The sequence below is a fragment of the Lutra lutra genome, chromosome 3, assembly GCF_902655055.1.
Source record: "Lutra lutra chromosome 3, mLutLut1.2, whole genome shotgun sequence".
Lineage (NCBI taxonomy): Eukaryota > Metazoa > Chordata > Mammalia > Carnivora > Mustelidae > Lutra > Lutra lutra.
Genome location: NC_062280.1, coordinates 81,674,559 through 81,690,721, shown reverse-complemented (window position 1 = coordinate 81,690,721; position 16,163 = coordinate 81,674,559). Strand labels below are relative to the sequence as shown.

Below are 16,163 nucleotides of genomic sequence, written 5' to 3'. Positions count from 1 at the left end.
ACAAAAAACCACACCAACTAATAACCTAAACTATGTACACATTTAGGATGACGGGGAGAAGTTAAGATGCCAGATGAGTAAGGGATCCTAAGTTCGTCTCATCCCTTGAATACAGCTAGATAGTTGTCAAATCATTCTGAGCACCTAAGAAATCAATCAGTGGTCTGAGAACACAAATGCTGCAAATCTAGAAGTAGAAAAGCAACCACTTTTTCGAAGGTAGGAGGTGTGGAGATTTGAATCCAGGTTGATATACATGTGGATACAGAGGCTACTGCAAAGTATTGTAAGCAGTGGAGTGCAAAAATCAGAACTTTTAGAAGTCTGCTATAGGCTTAAAAGTACTCAGGTGGCAGAGCAGTGAGAATTCCAGGTGTGACAGGTGGTCTCAGGATCTCCAGGGTCATAAGAGAAATAGGGGTTCCTGCATGTGGCAGAGTTTCCAGGCCTAAGAGTGGGGAGGCCAGCTGAAAACAGCGAGTCTAGGTGCTGTCTTTCTGCTTTGTGTTGCCATAAACTTTGAACCACTGCATAGTTGTGCAACTGCTTTTGTGGTAGGAGTCTAGCAAAAGGCAGAAGCATGTCAAGACCCCTGCTTAGAGTAGCATGGATCCACACCACAGGAGTTTTAGAGTTTTGAATTTGGAGTTTTCAAACTCAGTACCATACCTGAGATAAAAATTCTCGGTCACAGGCAGGGAAACACAGAGTTCTGATGGGAACCAGAGAGACAAGAGTGATAACTGCATTTCTGTGAGGGCTCACTGAAGAGTGTGGGGCATGAACTTTCAGCTTTGGGACTAGAGCATTGTCACCACCATATTCATTCCACCTTCAGTGCTGAAAGCCTACAGGGAACAAAACAGCACCATTTAGTGGAATTCAGAGCTGCTTACATAGCATGTAACCTCCTGGCAAAGGATGCACATTTGCAATAGAGCAAGTGCACATGAGAATCAGTGCAACAAGCCCTTTTCCCAGAAGACAAGTAGAACAACTGGCTAGCACTGAGTTTACTAATCATAGAGGGCTGCAAAACTTCAGCTTCTGGGGGGAAAACAGTACATAGCATTCTTTCTTTTTATTCTTTAGTCTTTAAGTATTAGGTTTTCAATTATTTTTTTTAATTTTTAAAGTTTTATTCATATATATTAATTTAATTCAATTTGTATTTTCATATATATGCTATATATATTTATTTTTTGTTTCCTTTCATTGTATTGTGTTTTATTATATATATATTTGGTCTGCTAGTTAAAAGAAAGAAATGTTTTATATTTCTTCAACAAATGGTATTGGGAAAATTGGACAGCTACATGCAGAAGAATGAAACTGGACCATTTTCTTACATGTGCATTAAAAGAAATTCAGAATGGATGAAAGCCTACATGTAAGACTAGAAACAATCAAAATCCTAGAGGAGAACACAAACGGCCCTTTTACCTAGGTCGCAACCACTTCTTGGTAGATAGATCTCCAAAGCAAGGGAAATAGGAGCAAAATGAACTATTGGGACTTCATCAAGATAAAAAGCTTTTTGCACAGCAAAGGAAAAAGTCAACAAAACTAAAAGGCAACCTACGGAATGGGAGAAGATATTTGCAAATGTCTAATCAGATAAAGGGCTTATATCCAAAATCTATAGAGAACTTACCAAACTCAACACCCAGAAAACAAAACAAAACAAAAATCCATTCAAGAAATGGGCAGATGAGATAAACAGATATTTCTCCAAGAATACATTACAAATAGCCAACAGATACATGAAAATTTGCTCAACATCACTGGACATCACAATGAGATACCACCTCACACCTGTCAGAATGGCTAAAATGAGTAACTCAGGAAACAACAGATATTGGTGAAGGTGCAGAGAAAGGGGAACCCTCTTACACTGCTGGTGGGAATGCAAACTGGTGCAGCCACTCTGGAAGACAGTATGGAGGTTCTGCAAAAGGTTAAAAATGGAATACCCTATGACCCAGAAATTCCACTACTAGGTGTTTATATAAAGGATACAAATACAGTGATTTTAAGGGACACATGCATCCCAAATGTTTATAGCAGAAATGTTCAAAATATCTAAAATATGGAAAGAGCCCAGATGTCCATTGACAGATGAATGGATAAAGAAATATTATATATATAAAATATTACTCAGCAATCAAAAAGAATTAAATCTTGCCATTTGCAGCAACATGGATAGAGTGAGAGAGTATTATGCTAAGCAAAATAAGTCAGAGAAAGACAAATACCATATGATTTCACTCAAGTGGAATTTAAAGAACAAAACAATTAAACAACAAAACAGATGAACATATGGGAATAGAATGAAAAATAAAATATGAAAAATAGAAAGGCAAAGCATAAGAGATGCTTAACTCTAGGAACAAAATGATAGTTGCTGGAGTGGAGGTGTGTGGGGGTTGATGTAATTGGGTGATGGGCATTAGGAGCATGCTTGATAAAATGAACAATGAATCACTGAATTCTACCCCTAAAACTAACAACATAGTATATTAACTAAATTGAATTTAAATAAAGAATTAAAAAAAGTTAGGATGACAGAATATATATAACCAGTTAAATTCAGCTTTAGAGATTATAGAATGCTCTTATTTATATCTTTAGAAATGTAATATTTCTATTAAATATTCTATCCAAACCAAAAAATGCATTGATATTTCATATTTTCTTTTTTTTAAAAGATTTTATTTATTTATTTGACAGAGAGACACACAGTGAGAGAGGGAACAAAAGCAGGGAGAAGTAAACTTCCAGCTGAGCAGGGAGTCCGATGTAGGGCTTGATCCCAGGACTCTGGGATCATGACTTGAGCCAAAGGCAGATGCTTAATGACTGAGCCACCCAGAGACCCCATTTCATATTTTCAAACCGAGATATATTTCATTTTTGTATGTAGGCATTAGATTATATATGTATGTGTGTTGTGTGTCTCTGTATAGAAGCAGCTTGAAGTACAATCTAAACTCCCTGAGATTAAGTTCATTTAAGGAAACAGGACATAATTGTGTGAAAAATAGAAATAATGCCACAAATGAAAGGTCACAGATGGCACATGATTAATTCTAAGTGAATGACGTCTCATGATATCATAAGCGAGCATATGTAAAGGCTTTATGAAAGTAGACTGAAGCAAAAAGAATGATTGGATTTCACTACGCAGAAGGACTTTTTTTTAGACTGATATTAAATTTAATGTGATTTTTAATGTATTAAAATAGTGGTAGAATAGTTCAAAAGAATAATTGCATTTTTAAGTTAAATTTATTGCAAAATATGTAACAAAGTTATATACTTGTGAAATAATCACAGGAAGTCTGAGATTCATATTATTTAAGTTAAATAATATTGAAGTCCATTATTTCTAAAATCTGGGTTAGACATGTCTTTATTAATTCATAAGATATAAAACCCATTTGATATGAAAATGAAAGAAATTGACACTTGAAGTTGATTTTAATCAGCATGTTTAGACAAAGGTTCATCAAATATTAACCTGGGTAAAATTTAAGGCATATTTATTCTTGGTGCCATATTGTGTACAAATGAATAAAATCCTTTCTTTTTTTACTTTTTTATTTTGTATGTGGACATTATTCTATATGTTTACTTATTTTATGAACCCATTTTGTGTAAGAAGTATATCTTAAAGTTCCAACTTACATCGATTAAAAAAATACTAAATTACTGTAAAAACTTTTCAAGTTGACAGTTATGTGGTAAAGAGAATATATTTACTTATTCTGCTTAAGTCCTATTTGCATATCACATATTTGCATATTTTGCTATCAGAGCCATGTGGAAAAATTCAGTAGGTAGGTTAAGCTTAGGCAGTAGCAGATATTTAGGGTTCCTGTCTCTAACAAAATATTTAGTACATTATAGACATATGTTAATGTTCATTTTTCCCAGTTCCTTTAACTGCATCCTATCTCCTTTTTTAAATGTCGTACTTGTCTAAATGTAAAAGTCATACAAATGGCTCAGTCAGTTTAGTGTCTGACTCTTGTTTTCTGCTCAGGTCATGATCTCAGTGTTGTGAGATTGAGCCCTGCGTGGGGCTCAGCCTGGAGTCTGCTGGACCTTCTGTGTCCCTTCCCCTCTGCCCCCCCCTACCATGTGTTCACACGTGCACTCTCTTCCTCTGTATCTCTGAAGTAAATATCTTAAAAAAAAGAAAAGAGTTGTAGAGATAAATACTTCTAGATAGGCTAGTTTTCTTACTAATTAGCTGATATTTGTGACACTTTAAATGCTAGGGTTTTAGTCGATGCTAAAAGTAGCTTATACATATTCTGCCAGAATTTGTTGTTTGGCTTGGAGGAATGAGCATCTAAGACACTAGTCCTTACACAGGTAAGTTATTAGTAACTTTGGGGGAAAACAAAACACTACTTTAGTGCTCATTAACTTAAAAAAAGTAGGTAATTTTTTTTTTTTGGTGGGGGGAGGAAAACTTAGGAGAATCAATCAAAATTGAATATTTCCCACCATAGTTCCAAAAGTGGCAGCACCGGATTACCAGAAAAAAAAAAAGGCCAGAAGAAAACTCCTGATTGTTTCCTAAACACAGTCCATTTCTCTGAATGATCCCTGGACAAGGCATATGAAGGTCAAATTGAAAACAACTTGCAACCAACAATTAAGAAACTGAACAGAAATCCAAGCTGCCATTCAGTGCAGGTATGATGAATCAGCAGTTTAAACTGATAAGAACAGATACTACACTTGATTTTAGCCAAAAGGCCGAGAAGCGATGAATCAGCAGTTTGTCAAGCTAAAACAAAAACCTTTGTATCCTAGGCAAGATGATGGAATCTAGGATGTACCCAATGTGCTATTCGTAATGCTTAGAACAAAATCAAATTATTCAGTCAGGAAAATGTAATCTACTATCAAAAAACTATCAACACATGGTAAATGCTAATTAACTCAGATGTTGCAACTGTCAGACGACTTTAAAACAACTATTTTGACTATGTTCGTTGAAGTAAAGGAAAATATATTAACAATGAAAGAAAATATAGCAAGTATCAGCAGAAATAGCAAAATTAAAAAAAAATCCAGTGGAAATATTAGATCTGAAAATACAGAAATGAGGAGCTCCAAATCCTATGTATAAATTTGGAAAAAAGTCTCTGACTGACTTTTAAACTATGCTTACCTGAAGCAGACTCAAAGCAGCACCGATCAACTTGATTCTTTATTAAGGAAATGCAATTTAAAACTCCAATGAGATCTGCTACACATCTATCAAAATGTCTACAGTTAAAATGACTGCCAACATTAAATGTCAGCAAGAATGTGAAATAACCAGACCTATTTGATTTTTGATTGGCATAGCCAGCCAATATAGAGTTGCTTGAATATAAAATGGTGAAACATCTTTGGAAGACAATGTGGAAGTTTTTCTTTTCTTTTTAAAGTAAAAATAAACTACTTTTTGACCTAGCAGTCCCCACCTGGGTATTTATTCAAAAGAAATGAAACTTATTTTTAAAATAAGGTGTAGATAAATGTTAATAGCAGCTCTGTTTCATAATAGCCAAAACCATGGAAACAGCCCAGGTGTCCTACAATAGGACAATTGCTAAACAAATGTGGTATATTCACACAATGGAATGCTACTCAGCAATGAGAGGGAACAAACTAATGATAATACACAACAGCAGGGTCAATCTCAAGAACGTTTTGTTGAGTGAAATAAGCTTTCTGTAAAGAATGTATACTGAATGATTCCAATTACATGAATTTGTAGAACAAGTAAAACTAATGCTTATGGAGGAAAAATCCTGGCAATGCAAACATTTGAAGGAATGTGGGTGAGAACTGAGTGGGAAGGGAAATAAAGGAACTTTCTGTCTGATGATAGTGTTCTCTATTTTGATAAGGATTTGGGTTACACAAGAATATTCACTCATTAAAACTCAGCCAAGGTACACTTAAGATTCATAAATTTTATTGCATGTGAATATTATATCAAAAAAGCTTGAGCAAATATTGAACTTTGTTCATACTCCAGTATTCAGAGGTAAGTATGATACTTGAATTCACTTTGAAATGCATGAAGGAAAAGATAAAATGAATTATGGGAAACCTACATAAAATAAAGAGCCACAAATAGCCAATGGTAAGAAAATTATAAGAAGAAAACCCGTGAATATTTGATTTAAAAGTTTATTTTAGTTTGATGCAGTTTGTTATGTCAGCTCCCAATAGAAAAAAGAGAAAGTTGTTGTTCAGACTGATGGAGAATGACAAATGACAAATCAAATAATAACCAAATATTACACATTTTGAATAATTTGTAAGATACATCAACTTTTTCTCAGCAGAACTTTAGAATATTAAGAATATCTATGTAGAAGTCAAGATAGTGTTTTTTAAATTCTTATGATATAGCATATGGGCAGATTAAATAAATTCTTGATATAGATCAAGGATTTTACAGTTCAGATGTGAGGTAGCATTCTGAAATGGATAATATATGATTGTCTGGAGGAAAAAGAATCCGAAATTGAATTATCTGGATTCTAATTTCATATAAACTTGAGGTTTCATGAAGAAAGAGAATGCAATACCACTATTGAGTATATGCATGTCCTCGGATGGAAGACAGGAACATTTAGTGGACCTTCAGAAATTTTGACAGGAGAATAATGTTTATGTGGAAAGGATTCCTTTGTTTGCCTTGGAAAACAAAAGCTATTGATACAGATAAAAGGAGATTCTATTACTTTGATTGTATGGAGGAACCCCGAAAGAAGTTACTAAAATAAACATTTGAGTATACTAATTGCATCCTGGATTTCCAGTGTCCCCTCTCTTTACTACCCATACTTTTGTCCAGGGAGGCATATGTTCATTTAAATATATTCACCTCCTCAGACTGTCTTGCAGCTAGTGTGGCCATGTATTACAGTTCTGGATGAAAAGATGTAAAATCAGTAGATCTGAGTTTCTGGGAAGAATTTGGCTTCATCCTGTTGTTTTCTTTATACCTGGAACATCGATAGACTGGTCTGAATACTCTTCTTGGACCATGAGGGAAAAAAGTCACAGAGTTCAAATGCTGAAAGAAGGATTTTTTTTTTTTTGACAGCTAAATGAGCTCTGGACTTCCTATCCAGACTTCTAATTGCATGAGAAAATTGTCTTGTTTGTTAAAGCTTCTGTAAGCAGGTCTCTCTCTCTCTATTCTTTTTTAAACTAAATCCAATGTTAAATTGATAGAGAAAAGATGACCAAATATCCAGAAGTAAATTCTGAAACAATGAAGAGGAATATAAAGCTTGGATTCCAAAGACTCAGGAAAACAGTGATAGTATTCAAAGAATCAACACAAAACAGAAACAAAAATATGAGTTATGTTTAAATGGAAATTAGTTTTAATGTAGTACCTCAGAAATAACCTTCAAATTTACCTCTTACATCTAGAGAATTATAGCAAAATACTTAAATTGTATAGAAATGCAAACCTAAAAAAATAAAGAATATTTGAGCATAGGATGAGCATACATAGGATTTAAATGAGCTTTATGTAACAGATGGTTCAGAGTTAACATAAAGGGCTATTTCAGTTGAGAAGGAAATTCCCTTTACAGCTATAGGAGCTGAATCCTGACTTTTTGGGAGGTGAGGTGGGGTAGAGATTTTAGCTGATATAGACCAAAAAAATTATAAAAGGTTTTGGAAACTGAGACAACTGAACATATCTTGAAAGAAGAAGTGACACTAAGACTCAAGGAAGAACCTGTCTTAGGACACATCTTTCTGGGACTCACTGTTTGCTCTGATTTTCTATTTGCCCCATCTATTAAAAAAAAAAAAAAACTTTAGTGTTCCATGCTATCTCCTCTATGGATTCATATCTGTATCTCTTTGATATATTTTTAGTCACTGCTCTGAAGAATACAGGTTGCATCTTTATTCTTCCACAGTCTACCCACAAATACTACTAAACAACTTTATATAGCATAGTGTAAGAATCCTATAAGCATATAAGACTGTGAATGAATAAAGATGCAAATTGATCTTTGATATATACTTAGAAGCAATATTGCTGGTTCAAATGGTATATTCCGTGTTTAACTTTGTGAAGAATTGTCAAAGTGTTTTACATAGAGACTATACCATTTCATATTTCCACCAGTGCTGTATGAAGCTTTCAGTTTCTCCACTTCCTTGCCAAAACTTGTCTTTTATTTTTGTTTTTTCATAGTAGGTATTCTAGTGGGTATGAAGTTATATTTCATTGTGGTTTTGAAATATTCCTAATGACTAATGATAATGAATATTTTTCATATGCTTATTGGCCTTTGGTTTATCTTCTTTGTTCAGTTCCCCTGCTTTTTAGGTTAAAGGTTTTATTTATTTATTTTTTAGAACAAATTTAGGTGTATAGAACAGAAAAGTTGAGCAGAAAATAGAGAATTCCCAAATACATTTTCATTCCATTGACCCTATTATTAACATCTTGCGTCACTGTGGTACATTTGTTAACATAGTTGAGCCAATATCGATACATTATTATTAACTGAAGTACATAATTTACATTAGGGTTCACTCTGTTAAATTTTCTATCATTTTTAACCTATGTATAACATGTATCCACCATTATAGTCTCAGAGGGAATAGATTTGGTGACCTAAAAATCCCTGTAATTCACATTTTTATCCCTCCTTTTCTTCCTCCCTCCTTTTTGTGTCCCTTTCTTCCCTCCCTCTAAACCCCTAAAAACCATTGATTTTATTGTATTCTTGGTTTTGCCTTTTCCAGATGTCTTATGGTTGGAAATGTATGTAGGCTTTTCAGATTGGCTTGTTTCACTTAACAATATCCATTTAAGATTTTCCCATGTCTTTTGTGGCTCAATAACTCATTTCTTCTTAGTGCTGAATATTATTCCATTTTCTGAATATACTACAGTTTGTTTTATTCATTCACCTATTGGAGTTTATCTTGGTTGTTTCCAAGTTTTGACAATCATGAAAAAAGCTGCTATAAACATTTGTGTGCAGGCTTTTGTGAAGATATAAATTTTCAGTTCATTTGGGTAAATACCAAGCAACACAACTGCTGGATCATGTGGTTAATAGTGTGTTTGATTTTGTAGGACACTGCCAAAGTGTCTTTCAAGTGGCTATACAATCTTACATTTTCAATAGCAATGAATAGAAGTTCCTATTGCTCTACATCCTCACTAAGATTTGAGGTCAGTTTTAGATTTTAATCATTCTAATACGTGTGTAGTGGAATTTAATTTTTTAAATTTGCAATTCCCTAATGATATGTGATGTTGAACATCTATTCATATGTATATCTACCATCTGTATATCTTTTTGGTTCAAATCTTTTGTTCATTTTTTAGTTATTTGTTTTCTTATTGATGAGCTTTTTAAAATTTTTTTATATTATTAAGTTCTTTGCATATTTTGGATAGCAGTCTTTTATCAGCTATGTGTTTAATGGATATTTCTTCCAGTCTGTGGCCTATTTTTTCATTCTCTTAACAGTCTTTCACAGTGGAGAAGTGTTTAATTTTATTAAATTTCAGTGTATCAATTTTTTGTTTTTCATGGGTCATACTTTGGGCTGTACCTAAGAAGTTATGACCAGAGCCCAAGTTAGCTAGATTTTCTCCTATCTTCTAGGAGTTTTGTAGCTTTGCATTTTACATTTATGTCTATGATCCATTTGAGTTAATTTTTGGAAAAGTTTAAAGTTTAGATTCTTGCTTTTCTTTTTGGGTTTTGCTTGTTTTGTTTTGGGATTTTTTTTGTGGGGGGGCATATGGATGTCCAGATGTTCCAGCTCCATTTGTTGAAAAGACTATTCTTAATTAAATTGCTATTGCTTCTTTGTCAAAAAGCTGTTGACCTCTGGAGTTGTCTTTATAATTTCCTTCCCTATGATACTTCATTTTCGGTAATTTTTTTTTTTTTTTTTTTTTTTTTTTTTTTGGTGGTTGAACTAGATTTCTTGTAAAGACTCGGTAAATCAGGAAAAAAAAAGAAAACCGATTTTTGAATATATTATTTTATTAGTAAGCCAGGTTCTCAAATTTATTTGTTTCCCTAGGTAAATTACTTGAAGAAATGTCCCAGAATTTGCACTTGAAGGAAAGGACACTAAAAGAGCATTCACAAAAATTTTTTAAAAAGGTGCTTTTCCCTTATTAATCCTAATATCGCAGTACCTTCAGAATAGAATTTCAAGTTCAGTTTATTAAAATATTATGAGATTTATAGCCTTGCTAGAATGTACAACTACTGTCAAAATTGCAATAGCAATGTTAATATCCAATATTACAATTTGACAAGTTAAATGAAGAAATAATTGGAAATTAATACAGCTCATTATTAAATAGGAAGTGGGCAATAGTAAGTCATTCTTTTATTTCTGCAAATTTAAATAATTAAGAATTATACCCTGATGCCAGTAGATCCAAAGCAACAATCTCTTAATAATATATAGTATCCATAATAATCTTTTAAAGGTAGAGAAATATGCAGAATTAATAATTTTTCTTATAGTCTCACTTCTCATCTTCTCATTCGTGATAGTTTAGTTCCCAGAATATTATTTTGTTATAAATTTTGATCAAGGTTATTATGCATAATTGTCTAGAAAATAATATATTTCTCTTTATGTCTAAATTATCCCTGAATGTAATGTTACCATGGAACTGGCTCTGAAATATCATGAAATTTTAATGACAGTTTTAGTTTATCATGACATATTAAAAAGTACATATTCACAAATTTTTTTTTTTTAAAGATTTTATTTATTTATTTGACAGAGATCACAAGCAGGCAGAGAGGCAGGCAGAGAGAGAGGAGGAAGCAGGCTCCCCGCTGAGCAGAGAGCCCAATGCGGGGCTCGATCCCAGGACTCTGAGATCATGACCTGAGCCGAAGGCAGCGGCTTAACCCACTGAGCCACCCAGGCGCCCCCATATTCACAAATTTTTAAAGAATGAAATGAATTTTACTTGACAGTTTTGAAAATACATTTAGTAAGTGCATACCTGAGCACATTTCTCATACATTAATGCTTGATTCTACTGTACAAGATGCCTCAACTTTAATAAAATAATTACTAGGAAAATATACTCATATCTAAAAGTTACAATTGTGTAGGAGTGAAAAAGATATATAATAAAATCCAGAAATACAAACATGATAAACCCACTTTATTGATTAAGTCTGTATGGTTATTAGGAAAATAATTTATTTTGTGGTTAATATATTTTAATTATAGATTAAAATAATACAGAAAGAAATGTCTGTAGTTACAAGTGTGTGAAATTATGTAAGCAGGAGTAATGCAAGAAACTCTGAGGCTCAGAAAACAAGAAAACATGGTGGTATGAACTTGAACTATAGCAATATAAAGGAGAAAAATATGTGGATTTGAATGATACAGAGGTCTCACTGATTAGTTAAATGTTGAAGTTAGGAGAAGGAGGCCATCAAAAATAACTTCCATATTTCTGGCTTGTACAACTAATTCATTCATAAAAGAGATAACTGAGAAGAAAGAGCACTTTGGACAAAGTGTATGCTAGGAGTAGATGAGGAAAGGGAAACTAAAAGAATTAATGAATGGTGATGTACATTGACAACATTTAAAGAGAATACAAAGTTCTAAATGTCTATATAATTGTTGAATTGTTGACTGTAAATGGCAAACTAAAGAAGCTATTATTTTTGATAAAATACATAATGTGATATAAAATACATAAGATATTTTACTATTATTCATCAGCACCAAACTTCCCAGTATATGTCATAAAAGTCTAGGAAGTAGCTAGAGAGTATTTGTGGGATTGGCCAATAGATTTTCTTTCATTTATGATATTGCTGATCAGCAGGATTTAGTTTCAAGTTGGGTTAAATAATATAAAAGGTTTTCTTCTCAAATTTAGTAAAGCTTAAGGGCACCTGGGTGGCTCAGTTCGTTGAGCATCCGACTCTTGGTTTTGGCTCAGGTCGTGATCTCACGGGACATGATATTGAGCCCGACATAGGTTGCATGCTTGGTGGGGAATCTGCTTGAGATTCTCTCTCTCCCTCTCTCACTGTCTCTCCCATCCTTTCTAAAATAATAGATAAATTTTTATAAAATTTAGTAAAGCTTCAAAACAATCTATATTGGGAAGAATGAAACACATAAAGACAAAAAGCGAAAGAACCTAAAACCAGAAAGACTAAAGCAAGATATCAAAAACAAGTCTGAGTATACCACTTAATATGTATGTAATTGAATGAGGTCTCCTATATGGGGATGGGATGGGGTGGAGTCAGGGTGAAGATGGAGAAACCAAGATTCTTAGGTTTAAAAAACTGTGTGGGGACAGAAGGTATTTGGGAAATCTCTGTACCTTCCCCTGAATTTTGTTGTGAACCTTAAAGGCTTTGAATAATAGTTGTAATTAAAAAATATATAACATGCAATTTTTAATGTGGCATGCCTAAATTAAACTAACCATTTACTTTTTTTTTTTAAATTTCTTTTCAGCGTAACAGTATTCATTGTTTTTCACCACATCCAGTGCTCCATGCAATCCGTGCCCTCTCTAATTCCCACCACCTGGTTCCCCCAACCTCCCACCCCCCGCCCCTTCAAAACCCTCAGGTTGTTTTCAGAGTCCATAGTCTCTCATGGTTCATCTCCCCTTCCAATTTCCCTCAACTCCCTTCTCCTCTCCATCTCCCTATGTCCTCCATGTTATTTGTTTTGCTCCACAAATAAGTGAAACCATATGATAATTGACTCTCTCTGCTTGAGTTATTTCACTCAGCATAATCTCTTCCAGTCCCGTCCATGTTGATACAAAAGTTGGGTATTCATCCTTTCTGATGGAGGCATAATACTCCATAGTGTATATGGACCACATCTTCCTTATCCATTCGTCCGTTGAAGGGCATCTTGGTTCTTTCCACAGTTTGGTGACCGTGGCCATTGCTGCTATAAACATTGGGGTACAGAGGGCCCTTCTTTTCACTACATCTGTATCTTTGGGGTAAATACCCAGTAGTGTAATTGCAGGGTCATAGGGAAGCTCTATTTTTAATTTCTTGAGGAATCTCCACACTGTTTTCCAAAGTGGCTGCACCAACTTGCATTCCCACCAACAGTGTAAGAGGGTTCCCCTTTCTCCACATCCTCTCCAACACATGTTGTTTCCTGTCTTGCTAATTTTGGCCATTCTAACTGGTGTAAAGTGATATATCAATGTGGTTTTAATTTGAGTCTCCCTGATGGCTAGTGATGATGAACATTTTTTCATGTGACTGATAGCCATTTGTATGTCTTCATTGGAGAAGTGTCTGTTCATATCTTCTGCCCATTTTTTTATATGATTGTCTGTTTTGTGTGTGTTGAGTTTGAGGAGTTCTTTATAGATCCTTAACCATTTACTTTTAAAAGAAGACTTGTCCCAAGGAAAATTTAGAAAGATCTCATAGTGTTGGACAAAGAAAGAATCATCTCATAAATGTGTCAAATCGAACATTCATTGAATTCCCATAGAGAGGGTGCCTGGGTGGCTCAGTTGGTTGAGCAACAAACAGCCTGTGGCTCAGGTCATGATTGAGTCCCACACTGAACTCCCAGCTTCACGGGGAGTCTGCTTCTCCCTCTGACCTTCTCTCTCAAGCTCTCTCTCACGGTCTCTATCTCAAATAAATAAATAAAATCTTAAAAAAAATTCCATAGAGAGTTTAATAGAATCCAAAATTTCAGGAAAAAACTCTGTATGGTCAGTATAGTGACTTTTCTTCTGTATTTATTTGATCTATTTTGGTAAAAACTTGGAATAAGATCAAATGAATCAGCAAGATGGTAATAGCCCAAAGCCAGATGGCAGGTAAAGCCAAGGAGTCTGCACCATCATTTCCTAACTCTGCAGTTTCCTTCTGGAAGTGATGCCAAGATAGAGGATGTAAATATGTAGATTCTTAATATTTAAATTATTCACATTGATTATAACCCATGCCACTTCAGAGACCTATAGGGCTGTGATATCCTATAAATGCTTTAATTGCATTTTCATTATAGTATAATCTACTTAAAATCCAGGTCCACACCATCCTGGTTTTATTCTTTCTTCATTATGCACTACCCTCCAGAACTCTCCCTAATTCTTTCGTCAAATGGAGCCAGGTAAATCATATGTTACTGCCCATATTTATTTATTCATTTATTTATTTATTTATTTTTGCCCATTGTGTTTCTCATCATCATATAGAAAGAGAAAAAAGTTGATAAAACCTTGAAATAATTATAATTAATAATAAAATTGTACATATTATTACGGAGGGCAAAATCTTTCTAATAGACACAACAAAGACAGAAACTAAAAAAATAGACATATTTAAAAAATGAGTGGTCAAGACAAACCATCAAAAATTAATATTAAAAACAAATGAGTATCTGATTCAAGCTGGCAGAGTACAAATTTACCCTTTCTCCTCAATAAAATCTAAGTGAAGTGAGTTGATATATAGAAAATACTAATAATAAAAGTATAAATCCATTTCAAAATAAGAAATAGTGCCATCAACAGAAGAGAAACATTGACAGATTTCTAGAGGAGAGAGAGTGGATGATTATTGAATCAGACCCCTGAAAAGAATGTGTAATTCTGATTTTACATAGAAGAGAATGCAGTAGAGAATCCGAATGCAGTGATGGACTATTGGAGAAGAACTCATGGTAATGAATTAAAGGCCTCTCATTGAAAGTGTATATGTTCTGTGTATAAGGAACAACAGGCTATAACATTTGCCCTTAGCTAAAACTAAGAAATACTTTCTAAATAGTCATTTCACAGAAGGGTACTAGTGTGAGAATTGGAGAGCAGACAGAGGTTAAAACAATTTTCAATCCGAAAATTAGTCAAAGAGGAAAAAAAAAGAAAAGGATTTTATGTCACTCATCTTTGAAATAAATATTAAGTATGCTAGTCCTAGAATAGTGTTATTATTATTTTTTTTGAAGGGTCTTACACATCTCCGTAATAATATACCCTCAGTAGAAGACTGCCTGTACTTAGAACTTGTCCATTTTCAGCTTGGGTTTATTCCTTGCATAATGCAAAGAAAGTTGCAACCTCCCATCATTGTAATTTGTTTGCAACCCTCCACTATTGCAGAATAAAATGCCAATAATGATACTAAACAACATAGTCCTTCATTTGTAAATATTGAAAACTAGAATTGAGGATTAACAGTATTTGAAGATAGCCAGCAGCAGAAAGAGAAAGATCAGAACAAAAAAATTGAGCCATGGATTCCAAAACATATAGAGGTAGTGTAAAGAATGGAAGAGAATTTTTAAAATGTAATTAATATTTTCTAACAGGATCAAGGGTACTGCATATCAATTTTTTAAGAAACTGAAATATAACCAAAACAACAAAAGGGTTAAATAATAGAATATTGTTACATGAAAAATGATAACATATGGTACTTAAAATATTTTATAACTACTATTATAATTTATTTAATAAAACAAGAAATTTAAAAAAGTACGTGTTCATTCCATGTATTATCAGAACACCAAGTAATAGTTTGAATTTATTAAGCAATAATATTTGAGAAAATAATCAAATAACAGCATCATAATGTGAGTGGTATAGATGATAAGAGAACATGTTATGATGATAGGACATAGGCAGAATGCTTCAGTGGAAAGACGTTTACACTAGAAATTATGAGTCCCAAGTTGTAATTTTAGCCTTGCTTCAAATTTATGGTATTACTTAGACAACAATTTTCCATCATAGGTGACAGTTTTTCTCTTCTATAAACTCAGTTTTCTCATGTCTCAGTTTCTATATTTTTATCATACAATTCTCAATGATATTTCAGTTACCTATAATGTATTTGAATACAGAATTTTATTTATCAAGATATCTAAGAGAGTTTTATTTTTTGCTTCTGTGAATATTTTCTGGCTGTTTTGTTTTGCTTTGTTTTTGTTTTAGTTTTCTCCATCTTTGTGTATTCTTCCAGTGTGGCAGCTGTAGTTTACATTTTTGTAGTTCATAATTCTTTCTGGTTACTGTGCCATATTTACTATGGTGCAGCAGCCAGCTCTTCTGCATCCACAGCTCTCACAGGGCTGGTGGA

At 33.6% G+C, this 16,163-nt stretch overlaps 1 pseudogene; it reads right to left on the bottom strand.

Annotated features, from left to right (window-relative positions):
- Positions 1-4,577: 4,577 nt before the first annotated feature.
- LOC125096483 (uncharacterized) lies at positions 4,578-4,782 on the bottom strand (annotated as a pseudogene).
- Positions 4,783-16,163: the final 11,381 nt, after the last annotated feature.